The 17030-nt window shown below is 41.2% G+C and overlaps 1 pseudogene; it reads right to left on the minus strand.

The window, feature by feature from the left end:
- Positions 1-12104: 12104 nt before the first annotated feature.
- Positions 12105-13577, minus strand: LOC114206761 (E3 ubiquitin-protein ligase makorin-1 pseudogene; annotated as a pseudogene).
- Between the last annotated feature and the right edge of the window lie 3453 nt (positions 13578-17030).

Below are 17030 nucleotides of genomic sequence, written 5' to 3' on the forward strand. Positions count from 1 at the left end.
TGGTACAGCTTTGGAGGACGAGAATGAAAATGGCGGCCTCCCAATCTCCGCCCCAGAAGAGCCGAGAACTTGGGGCCCCACTCCTCAGTAAGCCCCCAGAGAAAGGCAGTCACTCCTGTCTCCCCGATCTCCGACCGCACTCCGTGCTCACCCGGCCTGTGAGCGATTGTTTCTATCTCTGGCATCCGACCCCGTGTGGAGTCTCCAAACCCAGCAGATCCCTGCGGTGCGCTCCCGTGCCGCTCCTCCCGGGGGAGGGAGGGGAATCTCCCCGGATCTGCCGCTTGTTGGGTCCCTGCTGGAGGAGCAGTGGCCCGACTGTGCCGCGGATCACAGTTTATGGCAACCCCCCGGGCTGAGAGCCCGCGCCTTGGCTCCATCTCTGCAGCCGGCTTCCCCGCTCCGATACCTGGGAGCTCTGCCGCACTCAGGCACCCCTGGTCTTTCTGTGACCCCAAGGGTCTTGAGACCCCACTGTCCCATCGAGGGTTCCACCCCCCGCTTAGCCACTGGAGCGATGTCCCTCAGCGGAGCCGACTTCTAAAAGTTCCGATTTTGTGCTCCACGGCTCTATCACTTGCCAGAAGCGGCTGACGGAGGCCCCCTCCTCCGCCGTCTATCCTCCCGAATATCACCTCGGATTCACCTCTCTGCATGTCCTACCTTCCAGAAAGTGGTCGCTTTTCTGTTCAGAGAGTTGTTGCTATTCTTCTCTTTGATCTCCTGTTGAGTTCGTAGGTGTTCAGAATGGTTTGATCCCTATTCGGCTGAATTCCTGAGACCAGATGAAATCCAGGTCTCCTACTCCTCCGCCATCTTGCTCCCCCCCTTCTTTTTATGTTTTTTTAAAAGAGCTTATTTTTTTATTTGTCAGAGAGAGAGAGAGAGAGAGCACAAGCAGGGAGAGCAGCAGGCAGAGCAGGCAGAGGGAGAAACAGGCTCCCTGCTGAGCAAGGAGCCTGATGCGGGACTAGATCCCAGGCCTCTGGGATCACGACCTGAGCTGAAGGCAGATGCTTAACCAGCTGAGCCACCCAGGTGTCCCTTATGTCTTCTTTTGAAACTCTGCATCATAGGTATTATTTTTAAACCCCATAGTATAGATAAGGAAACTGAGGCGTGGAACTTGCACGAGATCACAGCATAGTAAGAGGTAGAATTGATACTGGAATCAGGCAATCTGGTAGCCTCCTCTGTACTCTGACTACCACATCAAAGTGTTTCCTTTAGATGGGATTTGTGCTAATTCCCCTCTCTACCAGTGCCCCCCAGCCCACGAGCCTCACACAGTGTTCTGTCTCCTCTGAAACACTCTTCCCTCTACTCTAAGGGTTCCCAGATCCTTCTCAACTTTCTGTCAACTTAAATGTCATCACCTTGGAAAGCACTTCTCTAAGCAAGTTCAGAGGATCCTTTTTCATGTTTCTCTATGGCCAGCATCTGTACTTTCTTCATAGAATGTATCACAGTTTCTAAGTTATTCTTATTTGTGACTATTTTGTCTGGTTCTCTACTATATTCTCAACTCCATTAAGGTTAAACACCATTTGTGTGACTTACTCTGAGCCCCTCACATAAAGCCTCCACAAATGATTACTGAATGAATGAAGGAATGGATGAATTAATGAAGAAATGAATGGCCTCACATTTAATTGAACTTAGAAGTGAGGAACATCAGTAGACACAGCATTAATGAGCTGGGATGGCATCCCAGTAAGGGTAGATTTTCCCACAGAGGTGGGGAAAGGTTTTTCCTTCTGTGACCCATGAAATCAATTATATTGAGCAGGCTTTTGGGTATGGGTCTCATGAGAAGAGAAGTGAAGTGAAGATAGCTCTTTATTAGTATCCCACCCTCATTAAAATGACATCATCTCAAATTGTTACCATGCCTTCTTTTGCGAACTGAGTGCCACCTAAGTGCTGTCACCTGTGTTTTCCAAACGACCCCTCCCCCATCAATCATCCAAGCTTCTGGGATGTAACCCATGTACCCTGAGACTTCCCTGCTCCCTGAAGAACTGGAGCACTGGGAGGGGCAATTACACGTATCCATCATGAAGTGGAATTGTAAGTGAGGATCATCATTCCAATTCCTTTGACCCAGACTATTTTTCTTAACAATTAGTAGTTTAAAAGAACTTATCAAACTCAACACCCAAAAAAACAAATAATCCAAGTCAAGAAATGGGCAGAAGACATAAACAGGCACTTATCCAAAGAAGACATCCAAATGGCCAACAGACTCGTGAAAAAATGCTCCACATCCCTTGGCATCAGGGAAATACAAATCTAAACCACAAGGAGATACCACCTCACACCAATCAGAAATGGCCAAAATTAACAAGACAGGAAATGATAAATGTTGGCGGGGATGCAGAGAAAGGAGAACCCTTCTACATTGTTGGTGGGAATGCAAGCTGGTGCAGCCACTCTGGAAAACAGTATGGAGGTTCCTCAAGAAGTTAAAAATAGAGCTACCCTATGACCCAGCAATTGCACCCCTAGGTATTTACCCCAAAGATACAAATGTAGTGAGGGGCGCCTGGGTGACTCAGTCGTTAAGCGTCTGCCTTCGGTCAGGTCATGATCCCGGGGCCCTGGGATCGAGGCCCGCATTGGGCTCCCTGCTCAGCAGGAGCCCTGCTTTTCCCTCTCCCATTCCCCCTGCTTGTGTTCCCTCTCTCACTTGTGTTTCTCTCTGTGTCAAATAAAAAAATAAAATCTTAAAAAAAAATTGCTGAAGAGATCCAAGAAGGGGAGAAGTTACTGTGTGCTGGAGTACACAGGAAGGTGTCAAGACAAAGATGGCAAGGTACAGAGGGAAAGAAGGGCTCTCCTGATAAAGAAAATGGCATAGCTACAAGGTTGGTGCAGGAAAACGCAACATGCCTAATGGAGTTAGTTAATTAATTAACTAAGGATACTAAGAGGTAGAAATATTAAGGGCCTAAGTTCAAGCAGTGACACTAAAAATGAATGAAAGTAAAGATACCTTGAGCACCGCATTTCCAACTGTGCTGGACGCTTTCACTCAGCTGTGCTATGGCTGACCCCTCCTTCTGAACAAAACACCCATCCCCCCGACAAGGTCTCAGGACAAAGGGAGCTAGAAGAGATGTTAGAATAGATATTTGTACATCCATGTTCATAGCAGCTTTATTCACAATAGACAAAAGGTGGAAACAAACCAAATGTTTGTCCGTAGATGAAGAGATAAACAAAAGGTAGTATCCACATGCAGTGGATATTATTCAGCATTAAAAAAGAATGAAATTCTGATCCATGGTCCAACATGGATGAACCTTGAAGACTTTATGCTAAGTGAAATAAACCAGTCACAAAAGGACAAATACTGTACGAGTTCACTATATGAGGTGCCTACACTAGTCAAATTTGTAGAGACAGAAAGTAGAATGGTGGTTTCCAGGGGCCATGTGAAGGGAAGAATGGATAATTATTGTTTAATGGATAAAAAATTTTCAGTTTGGGGAGATGAAAAAGTTCTGGAGACAGATAGTGGTGATGGGTGCACACCAGTGTGAATGCACTTAATGCCCCTGAACTACACACTTAAAAATGGTTATCATGGCAAATTTTATGTTGTGTATATTTTGCCACACACAAAGAAAGTGATGTTAGATCTGCAAACTAACAGGAGATCATTGATCCTATATAAGATCATTAATCATTGACCTTGTAAAGATTTCTTTTATAAGAAATCATTGACCCCATGGGAGATGCAAGAGCTTTGAGGAAGAGAGTGAGGAACAAGGAAAAGAATCTCAGGGAAGGCCTACATTGAGGGGCAGAAGAGGGAAGTGGAGTTTAGTTAAATCTTCCAAGACTTGACATCCCCATCGTTCACTTTTCTAGCCTTCAAGCTGAAAGAGAAAAGTCTGAGTCCTGTTGATTATTCCTGAAATGTTCAGGGAGGCATTGAAATGCAAAGTTACTGGGGGGGTAGAAAAGATGGTGTGATTTTAATCTACTTTCCAAGTTGTTACAGTGGCAACTCTATGAATATGTTTTGAACAAATAATAGTAGCTGCCTGGCAAGAAATGAGTTCTTAATGCTCATTGGCTTCCAGCCAGTTTTTCTTTCAGAGCTTGGAGAGAGAAATAAATACATCATAAAATACATTCATCTCAGTTATTTGCAGAATTGTGGTTCTGGGCTTGTAGGAGGTAGAAAGGGACAAGTATATGTATGTATGTGAAGAGGAATATAAGACAAGGAGTGATTTTTAGGTTTTAATTACAAAATATAGCACCCCAGCACCCATAACCATGTTTATTTGGGTTACTTTGTCTGGAGAAACAAGAATATTAAAATGGTTTGCAGGTTCTGTCCTTTGATATTGACTGTCCTTTCTTTGTCATTCCAACCAGGTAAGGAACTGAAACAAATAGGTTTCTATAAATAGCAAATATGACTTTGGCATGAAAAGATTAAAAAGAATTAAATTTGAAATGCAACAAATTTTTCCAGGAATGTATACTCGTAGTCTTATTCTCTGGCAGATCTCATGCCCACAGAAGCCAGTTGTAGGGAGAGTTATGTTTCTCAGGAAATACAGAACAAAATTGGTATACGGCTATAAGATTTTTTTTGAAAATGATATGTTTGAGGTGTTTTAAATTTGCCTATTTTCTTACCTATCTGGAATTACCACTGATGTACCTGTCTACATAGTGGAAAATTGACATTTAAACATAACTAATAAGCTAATCCTCTATGCCACGTACAACTGGATGGATAGTTTCTATATTTCCTAACTTTGCAAAATCCTTGACTAAAGGCCTTATAATAAACGAGCAACCAAATTTAAACATGTTTAAACTTCTAAGAATTAAAACATTTTCTTTAACTTCAGAAAGTCCTGTTTGCTGAAGTAAGGTTAAGTTCTTTGGGGTCTTCTCTTTCTTGTCTACTGTGAAGAAGTTGGACTATACTGGAGACTGAGAACTGGTGGTCCATGGACTGAATTAACCTAACATATATTTTGTCAGGGACGAACTACCTTTTAAAAGAATTTTGAATTATTTGCCAACATGAAATATTGGGAAATTTTACAGAAAGTCCTCAATTTCAGGATTCTTTTAGAAAAAAAGAAAAAGAAGAGGGTCTGACATGCTAGACTGAAATCTTTGCATGGTAACAATAGGATAGAGTTGACCTGTGGCTCCCCCTGCCCTCTAGATCATAATGACTGGATGACTTCCTGTGTTTGTGGCACAAGAAACTGATGACTCTACTGGAAAGCTTAGAGATCTCATTGTTTCATGGTGCTTAGATTTCAAAGCTCTGCTGGAGGGAAGAATCTGATCATGCTCAAGATATCTGATACCAGAGGTGAACTGAACTGAAATTAACTAATGTGCCAACCCCAAACTCTGAGTACCCGAAGAGATCAGCCTCTCAACCTGGCTTGCTGCTAGAGGAAAGGGCATTGCCTTTTCTGGGGCTGAATACTACTTATAAACAAACATACACAAAATGTCTAAAACAAAAATAACAAGATATGGAGAAAAAGTGAAGAAGTATGACTTATAATCAAGAGGAAAAAAAATAAGGAAAGCAAACTCACAGATAACCCAAGTGTTGGAATTAGCAGACAAGAATTTTTAAATAGCTATTACAAATACACTGAAGAATTTAGATAAAAGATGAACAAAATGAGCAAAGAGATGGAGCATTTCAGCAGAAAAATGGAAACTAAGAAACTATAGTATCTAAAATGAACTATGTATTGGATGAGCTTAAGAGCAGACATATATCCACAAGGAAAAGAACTAGTGAACCCCAAGGTAGGTCAATAGAAATTATCCAAACTGAAGAATAAATAAAATTGTGAGAGAAAAAAATAGAACAAAGAGAGACCAGAGACCTATAGGACAATATCAAGTAATCTACCACATAGGTAGCTGGAATCTAGGAATTGAGGAGAGGCTGGGGCAAAAAGAAATATTTGAAGAGGTAATGGTGAAGAATTTTCCAAAGTTCATAAGAGAAACAAACCCATATATCCAAGAATCTTAGTAAATACTAAGCTAGATAAATAAAAAGAGAACTGTACCTAGAGACGTCTTAAAAGCAGCCAGATTGGTGGGAAAGGGACAATGATACTTAGGAGAACAAAAATTAAAATGTTGATTGACTTCCCATCAGAGAAAAAATGGAAGCCAGAAAACAATAGGATGTCATCTGAAAAAAGAGCCGTCAAACTTGAATTCTATACCTTGTGAAAATATCCTTTAAAAAATGAATGCAAAATCAAAACAGAAACAAAAAGAAGTTTTCCGTTAAACACCTGCACTATGAAGACATACACAGTTATAAAATTTATTTTTCTTGTGATGAGAACTTTTAAGATTTACTCTTAGCAACTTTCCAATATGCGATACAGTATTATTAACTATAGTTATCATGTTGTACATTACATCCTCAAGTTTGTATTTATCTTATAACTGGAAGTTTGTACTCTTTGATCTCCTTCACTCATTTCCTCCCCTTACCTCTGGCAACCACCAGTCTGATTTTATCTTTGAGCTTGGTTTTTATCATGTTTCTGTTTTTGTTTGTTTTAGATTCTACATATAAATGAGATCACATGGTATTTGCCTTTCTCTGCTTGACTTATTTCACTTAGCATAATGCCCTCAAAGACTATCTCTGTTGTCTCAAATGGCTGGGTTGCCTTCTTTTTTATGGCTGAATAATATTCCATTGTCTATACATATACCACATCTTTATCCATTCATCCATCAGTGGACACTTAGGTTGCTTCTATATCTTGGCTATTGTAAATAACGCTGAAATGAACATGGGTGTGCAGATATCTTTTCTATTAGTGTTTTCACTTTCTTCAGGTATATACCCAGGAGTGGAATTGCTGGATCATCTGATAGTTCTCTTTTTAATTTTTTGAGGATCCTCCATATTGTTTTCCATGGTTGCACCAATTTACATTCCCATTATTAGTGCACAAGTGTTCACTTTTCTCCACATCCTCACCAAAACTTGTCATTTCTTGTCTTTTGGTGATAGCCATTCTAAGAGTAGTGAGATGACATCTCATTGTGGTTTTGATTTGCAGTTCCCTGATGATTAGTAACGTTGAACACCTTTTCAATGTATCTGTTGGTACACTTCAAAAGGTACAATTTCAATGTAACTTTTAAAATATTCTTGTTAGTCATCTGTATGTCTTCTTTGAAAAAAAAATGTCTATTCAGATCTTCTATCCATTTTTTAATTGATTGTTTGGTTTTTTTACTGTTGAGTTGTAGGAGTTCTATATTTATTTTGGATTTTAACCCCTTATTAAATATATGATTTGCAAACATTTTCTCCTCCATAAGTTGCCTTTTCATTTTCTTGATGGTTTCCTTTGCTGTGCAGCAGCTTTTTAGTTTGATGTAGTCACACTTGTTGATTTTTGCTTGTGTTGCCTTTGTTTTTTGTGTCAAATCCAAAAAAATCATTGCCCCAATATCAAGGAACTTAACACCTGGTCACTTCCAGGAGTTTCAGGTCTTGCATTTAAGTCTTTAATCCATTTTGGGGTTTTTTGTTGTTTTTTTAAGATTTTATTTATTTATTTGTTTCAGAGTGAGAGGAGAGTGAGTGGGGGAGGGGGCAGAGGGAGAAGAAGAGACTCTAAAGCAGACTCTCCACTGAGCATGGAGCCCAATGCAGGGCTTGTTCTCCCAACCCTAAGATCATGACCTGAGCCAAAATCAAGAGTCAGACGCTTACCTGACTGAGCCACACAGGTGCCCCTAATCCATTTTGAGTTGATGGTATAAGATAGTGGTCCAGTTTCATTCTTTTGCATTTGGCTCTTCAGTGTTCCCAACACCATTTAATTGAAGAGACTGTCCTCTCCCCAGTGTATATTCTTGGATCCTTTGTCATAAATTAATTGACCACGTATGCATGGGTTTATTTCTGGGCTCTCTATTCTGTTCCATTGATTTATGTGTCTCTTTTTCTTCCAATACTATGCTATAAATAAATAAATAAATAAATAAATAAATAAATAAATAAATAATAAAATATATAATATATATTATATACATATAACTAAAGCTATATTGGTTACTATAGCTTTGTAATATAGTTTAAAATCAAGGAGTGTGGTGCCTCTAGCTTTGTTCTTCTTTCTCAGTATTTGGCTATTCAGAATCTTTGGTGATTCCATACAAATTTTAGGACTCTTTATCCTATATCAAGAATGCCATTTGAAGGTAGGAAATGTCAACAGGTTGATTGGCTTAGGCCTGGGTTACTATCCATCCTGAGCCAATCTTGCTGTAGCAAGAGGGATAAAATTGCATTTGTTATGGAGAATGCCTTTTCCCACTCCTGATGGTGCTTTGATTAATTCCAGCCTCTCTAGCCTCTCTCTGCTCCTGGGAAGATGGGACCAACTCATCTGATTGGAATTTTGTAAAGCCTAGGTGAGAATGCTCTATGCAGCTCTGCCCTTCCTTTTGGGAGCAGACTCCCTCTCAGAGAACAGGAGTTCCCTTCCGTTACTCTATGTAGCAGGACCTGTCAAAGTCCATAGCTGACCGGTGACTCAGTGCCCAAGTCTGTATAATTTGGGGCTGAGTATTAGTAAGTCCACTTGGTCAACAGACCTGAGCTGCATGCCCTACTCTGGCCTCTAAGACAATAGAAGTGCTGTTTGGGATCTTCGTATTTACTCTTTGTTTTATTTTTCCAGTTGCTCAGACCTAGGCAGGGAAAAGATGACATTTACTAGGAATCTCCTTGACGTCTCCAAAGAAACATTGATTGACTTATGGCAAGTAAAGCCTTCCTTTAGAGCAAGAGGTGGGGTCCACACTAACCAAAGCACCTGACTACTCCAAGGAGGAAGAATGGATTCCCCGGAGAAAAATCTAGGTGCTAACAATGAATCATGGAACACTACATCAAAAACTAATCATGTAATGTATGGTGATTAACATAATAAAAAATTAAAAAAAAAAAAGAAAGGGAAGGAGAGGAACAATTAAAAAAAAAAATCTAGGTGCTGTCCAGATGAGAGAAGAACCCAAACAGATACTGAAAAGGCATTCATGAGATGCTTTTTTTTTTTTTAAGATTTTATTTATTTATTTGACAGAGAGAGACAGTGAGAGCAGGAACGCAAGCAGGGGGAGTGGGAGAGGGACAAGCAGACTCCCCGCCGAGCAGGGAGCCCATGACCTGAGCCAAAGGCAGACACTTAACAACTGAGCCACCCATGAGATGCTTCTTAATATGGTCTGATTTATAATCGCTCTGTTTGCTTAGGTCTGCATGTTTGTGTTCTCCATAAATTCATATGTTGAAATCTTAACTCCCAAGGTGATGGTGTTAGGAGCTGGGGCCTTTGGTTGATGATGAAGTCATGAGAGCAGAGCCCTCATAAGTGGGGTTAGCACTCCTATAAAAGAGGCCTCAGAATGTTCCTTGGCCCTTCTGCCCCCTGAGGATATAACAAGAAGTCTACAACCCAGAAGAGCCCTTGCCTGAGTATGCCGGCACCCTAATCTCACACGTCCAGCCTCCAGAGCTGTGAGAAATAAACTTTACTGTTCATGGCTGTTCTCCACACAGGCCAGACTGACTCTTCAAACACTTCAGTAGTTCCCCCATTCTATGCAGCGTAAACAGTGGCCTCCAGAGCCCTACACTGCTATGATCTTACCTTTACTACCCTTCCCAGCCCTTACTCTGTTGTAGCTGATCTGGCCTCTTGGCTACTCCTCAAACATTCCAGGCAACCTCCTGCCTCAGGGCCTTTGTACAGACTCTCCCTTCTGCCTGGAATGCTATTCTCTCAGATACCCATCTGATGACTCTTCACTTCCTTCCATCTAACTCAAATGACAACATCTCCGTGAGGTGTTGCCTGACTACCTCAGCCTTGGGAATAGCAGGGAGGGTCACTATGGCTGAGTTAGTGGTCAGTAGAGAGGCCTACCATATTGATGTCTTTGAGCCTGCCCAAAGCATCAGAGTCTGATAGATGGGGAGAACTGTTCTGGGCAAAAGAGTCATGTAGCAAAAGAGAGTTACAGCAGTAAAGTCAATGCTTCCAACCAAAGCCTGGGCCTCAACTCATTTGCTAGACAGGGCAAAAAACCCCACCCAACCTGGATTTTTAGATGACCCTAACAAGAGGGTAAAATATAACTAAACACCAAAATATAACTAATATTTGATTGAGAACACATAGATACGGTAACAATTCTACCCCACTATATTTGAACGAAAGCTTTCCCCCATACACATGTGAGTATAAATAGACAAAAAAAGGAGCAAATTATTACGTTGTACACTTTAAATATACACAACGTTATTTGTCAATTATACCTCAATAAAGCTGGAAAAATAAAACAAAAAATTTAAAGGAGCATCCAGAACAGCACAATTATAATTATGTAAAGTAAATGTAATATTTTCAATTTACTGAAGCCACACCCATGGAGACAGTGATGTTATAATAATCATACATATATCTGTTGATTAACGTGATGAAACAGCTCAGCTCTCTCAAAAACTTTGCTTCACTCTTTATTACGACAAAAATCACAACTCACATTAAATCTTCATGTCTCTACTCAAAACCTCAACTATTTTGGAGTTTCTTTTTTTTTTTTTTTTAAGAATGCCCTTTTAGCCAAGAAAATGTGTAAAAATCCTGTAGTCACAAATAGTTTGATATTAGCAACCATTTGTTTACATTATAAATAGGTAGCAAGCTGAACATTTTTGACAACTTAATTGCAGCTTGACAGCTAGGAAGGCAAGGCAACAGGCTATGGGGCTGGATCAGTAAAACTGACTCATGTACATTGTATGAGCTGTTTGATCTCAGAGTGATCACAAAAGACAAATCTGCGAAGAGAGGAATTCATAAAAGAGAATAAAGCTTAGCAAAAAGGAACTGCCTTTGGATCTTCAGAAGTGACTAAAATATTTTAATAGGGTTCTTTTAGCGCCTCTTTCTGCTTGCTTATGAAATATTGACAGGTCTTCCTGACTGGGAAAATCAAAACTCATTAAACTCACTGTGTCTTACTTGATTGAATAAAGAGAGGTAGAAAGACAGACTCATTATTATGAAAAAGAAACAATAGAAAGTATGGAAATTGGAGTTCCAAACATCAATCTTAATTTGTGCATTCCTGAGCAGTTTTCTAACTTAGGCATCAACTCCCCACTTCTCTTGTCATGAGCATCCTTTTCTGAGAATTTCCACAGGCATCCAAACTTGCTACTCAATACCTTCCAGTGCATATGTGCTCAAAGGTTGAACAATTGTCTGTTGTCCTTCTGTTCTATTTCCATATACTTCAGATTCCTCCCCAGCCTTCCCCATCCCCCCCATACATGTGCTGACTTATGTTCTGAGGCCACATCCAAATGCCAACTACCCCTCTTTGGAAAGATTCTACAAGTGGAGAAGTCAGCCAAGGGCCCATCTGAAGATAGCCTTCCCCCTTTCTGGTTTTTAGGTTAAGGGAATGTTATGAGGAAAGAAAAATGGGTGAGGGGAGATTGACAACTTGTGTGTGAATAAAAGAGAAATATTTTTTAAAAATCTGACACTATTGAGGGGAACCTGGGTGGCTTAGCTGGTTAAGCATCTGACCTCAGCTCAAGTAGTGATCTCGGGGTCCTGGGATCCAGCCCCGCTTCCAGCCCCAGGTGGAGCCTACATCGGTCTCTGTGCTCAGTGGGGAGTCTGCTTGTCCCTCTGTCCCTCCCTCCACTTGTGTGTTCTCTCTCTATCTCAAATAAATAAATAAAACATTTTTAAAAACCTGACACTATTTTTTAAATTTTTATTGTTATGTTAATCACCATACATTACATCATTAGTTTTTGATGCAGTGTTCCATGATTCATTGTTTGTGCATAACACCCAGTGCTCCACGCAGAACGTGCCCTCTTTAATACCCATCACCAGGCTAACCCATCCCCCCACCCCCCTCCCCTCTAGAACCCTCAGTTTGTTTTTCAGAGTCCATTGTCTCTCATGGTTTGTCTCCCCCTCGAATTTCCCCCCCTTCATTCTTTCTTTTTTTTAGCTTTAAGATTTATTTTTGTAACTTTTTTTTTTTAACAGAGAAAAAAACACACTCCTTGGGAAAAGGTGAGGGATTGAGACAGGCCCTGGGTAAGTAGGATCACGACAGCACCTGGAGTTGATCGGCCTGCCTAGGAGAGAAACTCGGGCACTGCCACCCCACCTCAGGGGACAGCTACTGTCTGAGGCTCAGCAGACCAGTTCACATGCCACGTCAAGCTGCTATAGATCCAAGTCATAAAAATCTTCCAGCTCATCCTGAAACAAGTCCCACTCGTCTTCAGAGTCTGTCAGGTCGTCGTCCCCACCTGCGGCCAAAAGCATAAGCAACATCTCGCCCAGCTCAAAGGTGACAACCTCCTCTTCTTCGTTGTCAAAGGGGTTGCTGTTCTCTCTTTCCTCAATGAGCTCCCAGAAGTGGTTCCTTCGTTGGGCCCGGTATCTGCTTGATGTTCCCACTTTCTGTCTCTGTGGCTCCTCTCTACGGCCATCAGGGTACGCATGCTTGTAAAAACAGTTCCCTCCAAATGGGCAGCTCCCACGTCCTTCATCAAAATACCTGCACGCCTTGTTGCTCATTGCTTCCTTGTATTTCTGAATGAGTTTCTGCTTCTCTTCTTTCTCCTCCACCCAGTACTCACTTGGAATGACAAAGTTAGATGTGATCCGGCATTCTGGGCAGGACTTTATGATCTTGCTCTCAAATTGCTTAGCACTCCTCCACTTGCGAATACACTTGAGACAGTAAGTGTGGTTGCAGTTGGAGAGAATCCCAAAGCGGCGCTCACTGGGGTTGGCTTTTTCATAGACCACCTCCATGCAGATGCCACACACCATGTCCTTACTGCGCTGGACAGCAAATGAGAGCTCCATGTCCTTCTCATGGGCCTCAATGCAAGATTTTATATGTTGCGATCTCTGGGCGGCATCAGTCGGATGGAGGACCTGCAGCCCACACATGTCGCAGGAGTCTCCGTGGAGATACACACAGTTCTCCCCGTACCGGCACTCTCCGACCGTAGCATAGGGGCAAAGCTGCTGCTTGGTTTCTGCTGCTGTTTGCTCTTTCTCCAATTCTTCCTTGGTCACTGAGCCCTGCGGGAATGCTTCAGTGCAGGAAGGGGCAATACGGCCACAGTAGGGCTGCCCAGGAACAAACTCAATGCCATTCACCCAGTCTTCTGAACCTGCTCCTACAGTTGCAAAGTTTGAATTTCTTGACTCGGCTTCGCCCGTATTCATTTCAACAACTGGTCCAACGCCTGATGAGAGACTTGAGGAAGCAGCAAGGGATGATTTTGCAGTTAGATCTACAGCAGTCACTTCATCCTGTTTCAAAGGCTTGCTATGTTCATACCTGCAGCAGTCTCCGTAAATACAGTATCCTCGCTGAAAATACTTGCACACTACATCGTAAGGACTGTCAGAGAGGTCATGTGAGTAGCGACAGTTATCTCCTTCCTTACAAACTCCGTGCATGAAATACCTTACGTTCAAGGTTTCCCTCCTGCTTTTGATGTTGTTTGTCGTGGTGGGGTTCGGAGCCGACGGCCAAGAAAATTCTTTGAGATCTGTTCGGTGCCAAAAACCGTGGTCTTATCAAAGCACAGGGACAAAAAAAAAAAAAAAAAAAAAAGGACTCGCGAGCAGAAAAGGTTATGGCTCTCTCCCCCCCTTCATTCTTCCCCTCCTGCTATCTTCTTTTTTTTTTCTTAACATATATTGCATTATTTGTTTCAGAAGTACAGATCTGTGATTCAACAGTCTTGCACAATTCACAGCACTCACCATAGCACATAACCTCCCCAGTGTCTATCACCCAGCCACCCCATCCCTCCCAACCGCCACCACTCCAGCAACCCTCAGTTTGTTTCCTGAGATTAAGAATTCCTCATATCAGTGAGCTCATATGATACATGTCTTTCTCTGATTGACTTATTTCGCTCAGCATAACACCCTCCAGTTCCATCCACGTTGTTGCAAATGGCAAGATCTCATTCCTTTTAATGGCTGCATAATATTCAATTGTGTGTGTGTGTATATATATATATATATATATATATATATATATATATACCACTTCTTCTTTATCCATTCATCTGCCGATGGACATCTAGGCTCTTTCCACAGTTTGGCTATTGTGGACATTGCTGCTATAAACATCGGGGTGCACGTACACCTTCGGATCCCTACATTTGTCTCTTTGGGGTAAATACTCAGTAGTGCAATTGCAGGATCATATGGTAGCTCTATTTTCAACTTTTTGAGGAACCTCCATACTGTTTTCCAGAGTGGCCACACCAGCTTGCATTCCCACCAGCAGTGTAGGAGGGTTCCCCTTTCTCCGCATCCCCGCCAACATCTGTCGTTTCCTGACTTGTTAATTTTAGTCATTCTGACTGGTGTAAGTTGGTATCTCATTGAGGTTTTGATTTGGATTTCCCTGATGCCGAGCGATGTTGAGCACTTCTTCATGTGTCTGTTGGCCATTTGGATGTCTTCTTTGAGAAAATGTCTGTTCATGTCTTCTGCCCATTTCTTGATTGGATTATTTGTTCTTTGGGTGTTGAGATTGATAAGTTACTTATAGATTTTGGATACTAGTCCTCTATCTGATATGTCATTTGCAAATATCTTCTCCCATTCTATCGGTTGTCTTTTGGTTTTGTTGATGGTTTCTTTTGCTGTGCAAAAGCTTTTTATCTTGATGAAGTCCCAATAGTTCATTTTTGCCCTGGCTTCCCCTGCCTTTGGCGATGTTTCTAGGAAGAAGTTGCTGCAGCCGAGGTCACAGAGGTTGCTGCCTGTGTTCTCCTTTAGGATTTTGATGGAATCCTGTCTCACATTTAGGTCTTTCAACCATTTCAGGTCTATTTTTTGTGTGGTGTAAGGAAATGTTTCAGTTTGATTCTTCTGCATGTGGCTGTCCAATTTTCCCAACACCATTTGTGGAAGAGACTGTCTTTTTGCCCTTGGACATTCTTTCCTGCTTTGTCAAAGATGAGTTGACCACAGAGTTGAGGGTCCATTTCTGGGCTCTCTATTCTGTTCCATTGATCTATGTGTCTGTTTTTGTGCCAGTACCATACTGGCTTGATGATGACAGCTTTGTAATAGAGCTGGAAGTCTGGAATTGTGATGCCGTCAGCTTTGCTTTTCTTTAATTTTTTAATTCTTCTTTAATTTCCTGGTTGACCCATTCATTCTTTAGTAGGATGCTCTTTAGCCTCCATGTATTTGAGTTCTTTCTGACTTTCCTCTTGTGATTGAGTTCTAGTTTCAAAGCATTGTGGTCTGAAAATATGCAGGGAATGATCCCAATCTTTTGGTGGCGGTTGAGACCTGATTTGTGACCTATTCTGGAGAATGTTCCATGGGCACTAGAGAAGAATGTGTATTCTGTTGCTTTGGGATGGAATGTTCTGAATATGTCTGTGCAGTCCATTTGGTCCAGTGTGTCATTTAAAGTCTTTATTTCCTTGTTGATCTTTTGCTTAGATGATCTGTCCACTTCAGTCGGGGGGTGTTAAAATCCCCCACTATATTGTATTGTTGTCAATGTGTTTCTTTGCTTTTGTTATTAATTGCCTTATATAATTGGCTGCTCCCATGTTAGGGGCATAGATATTTACAATTGTTAGATCTTCTTGTCGGATAGACCCTTTAAGTAGGATATAGTGTCCTTCCTCATCTCTTATTACAGGCTTTGGTTTAAAATCTAGTTTGTCTGATATAAGGATTGCCACCCCAGCAAATCCTGACACTACTGAAAGTCAAATAATACAGTAGGACTTCCACAGGGCAGGAGGTAAATCATGATGCCTCACCTCTGCACCCTGAGCTTGTGGCTCCTTAGCTTAGGAGCCTTAACTCCTTCAGCCACACCTCTGATGACAAAATCTCAACATCTGTTACCATTCTTTCCATCTTCTTGTTTATTGCACAAAGCCCACGATATAAAAATTTTATCTTTTATTTTCAATCCTCCACAGCTGTTGGGATTTGGTTACCCTGCCTCAAAATGCAATATCTGCACAGCATTTTATAGCTTGCAAAGCACTGTGCATAAGTTATCTCATTTAATCTTTACAACCCTCAACTTCACAGATAAAAGAAACTGCAGATCAGAGAGGTTAAATATTGCCCAAGGACACACAGCTCATAGGTAAAGGAGTGAGAGCTAAAACCCAGGAGAGGCTTTAATCTTCTAGTTCAGTATGCATTTCATGGCAGCAAGTCACTTCAAAGTGGTGGAAAAGTTTTGAAGTTCTTATTTTTTTTTTTAGGTTTTATTTATATATTTGACAGAGAGAGAGCACAAGCAGGGGGAGCAGCAGGCAGAGGGAGAGGGAAAAGCAGGCTCCCTGCCAAGCAGGGAGCGCCATGCAGGGCTTGATTCCAGGACCCCGGGATCATGAGATGAGCTGAAAGAGACGCTTAACCAACTGAGCCAACCAAGCATCACAGTTTTGAAGTTCTTGATAAGATTGAAGTAAGGCTTATTTTTAAATATAACCTATGAAATTGTGCAGCTTTATGAGAGGTCTGAGAAATATATGATTTCATTTGTATTGCTTAAAAGGAATACAAAGAAAAAAGGTATTATATTTCTTCATTTTAAGTTCAAGGTCTATTAGAGAACAACATAGTCTGTAAATTCAGAATCTACTTAATTTTACATAGACCACTTCTATTTTTAAAAAAATACTGTATTCTGAATTTCAGAATGATTTACACGTGGTTTACACAATTACCTACAGGTTTGTGAATTTCTCAGTAGACTGAAAGAAAAGTACATGCTTTCTGCCCACCAAATAGCTTTTTTGAGGAATGTTATTGAGCTGTTGGACTTCATGAGTTCAAAAGCTTGGAAACTTTTTGGTAACTTTTCCTATGCATCTGAGTAACAATTTAGGTCTTTGCACAAATATATAT

Source organism: Eumetopias jubatus, unplaced genomic scaffold (assembly GCF_037043125.1).
Source record: "Eumetopias jubatus isolate StellerSeaLion01/CBP00866 unplaced genomic scaffold, mEumJub1_p1.0 scaffold_2, whole genome shotgun sequence".
NCBI classification, from domain to species: Eukaryota; Metazoa; Chordata; class Mammalia; order Carnivora; family Otariidae; genus Eumetopias; species Eumetopias jubatus.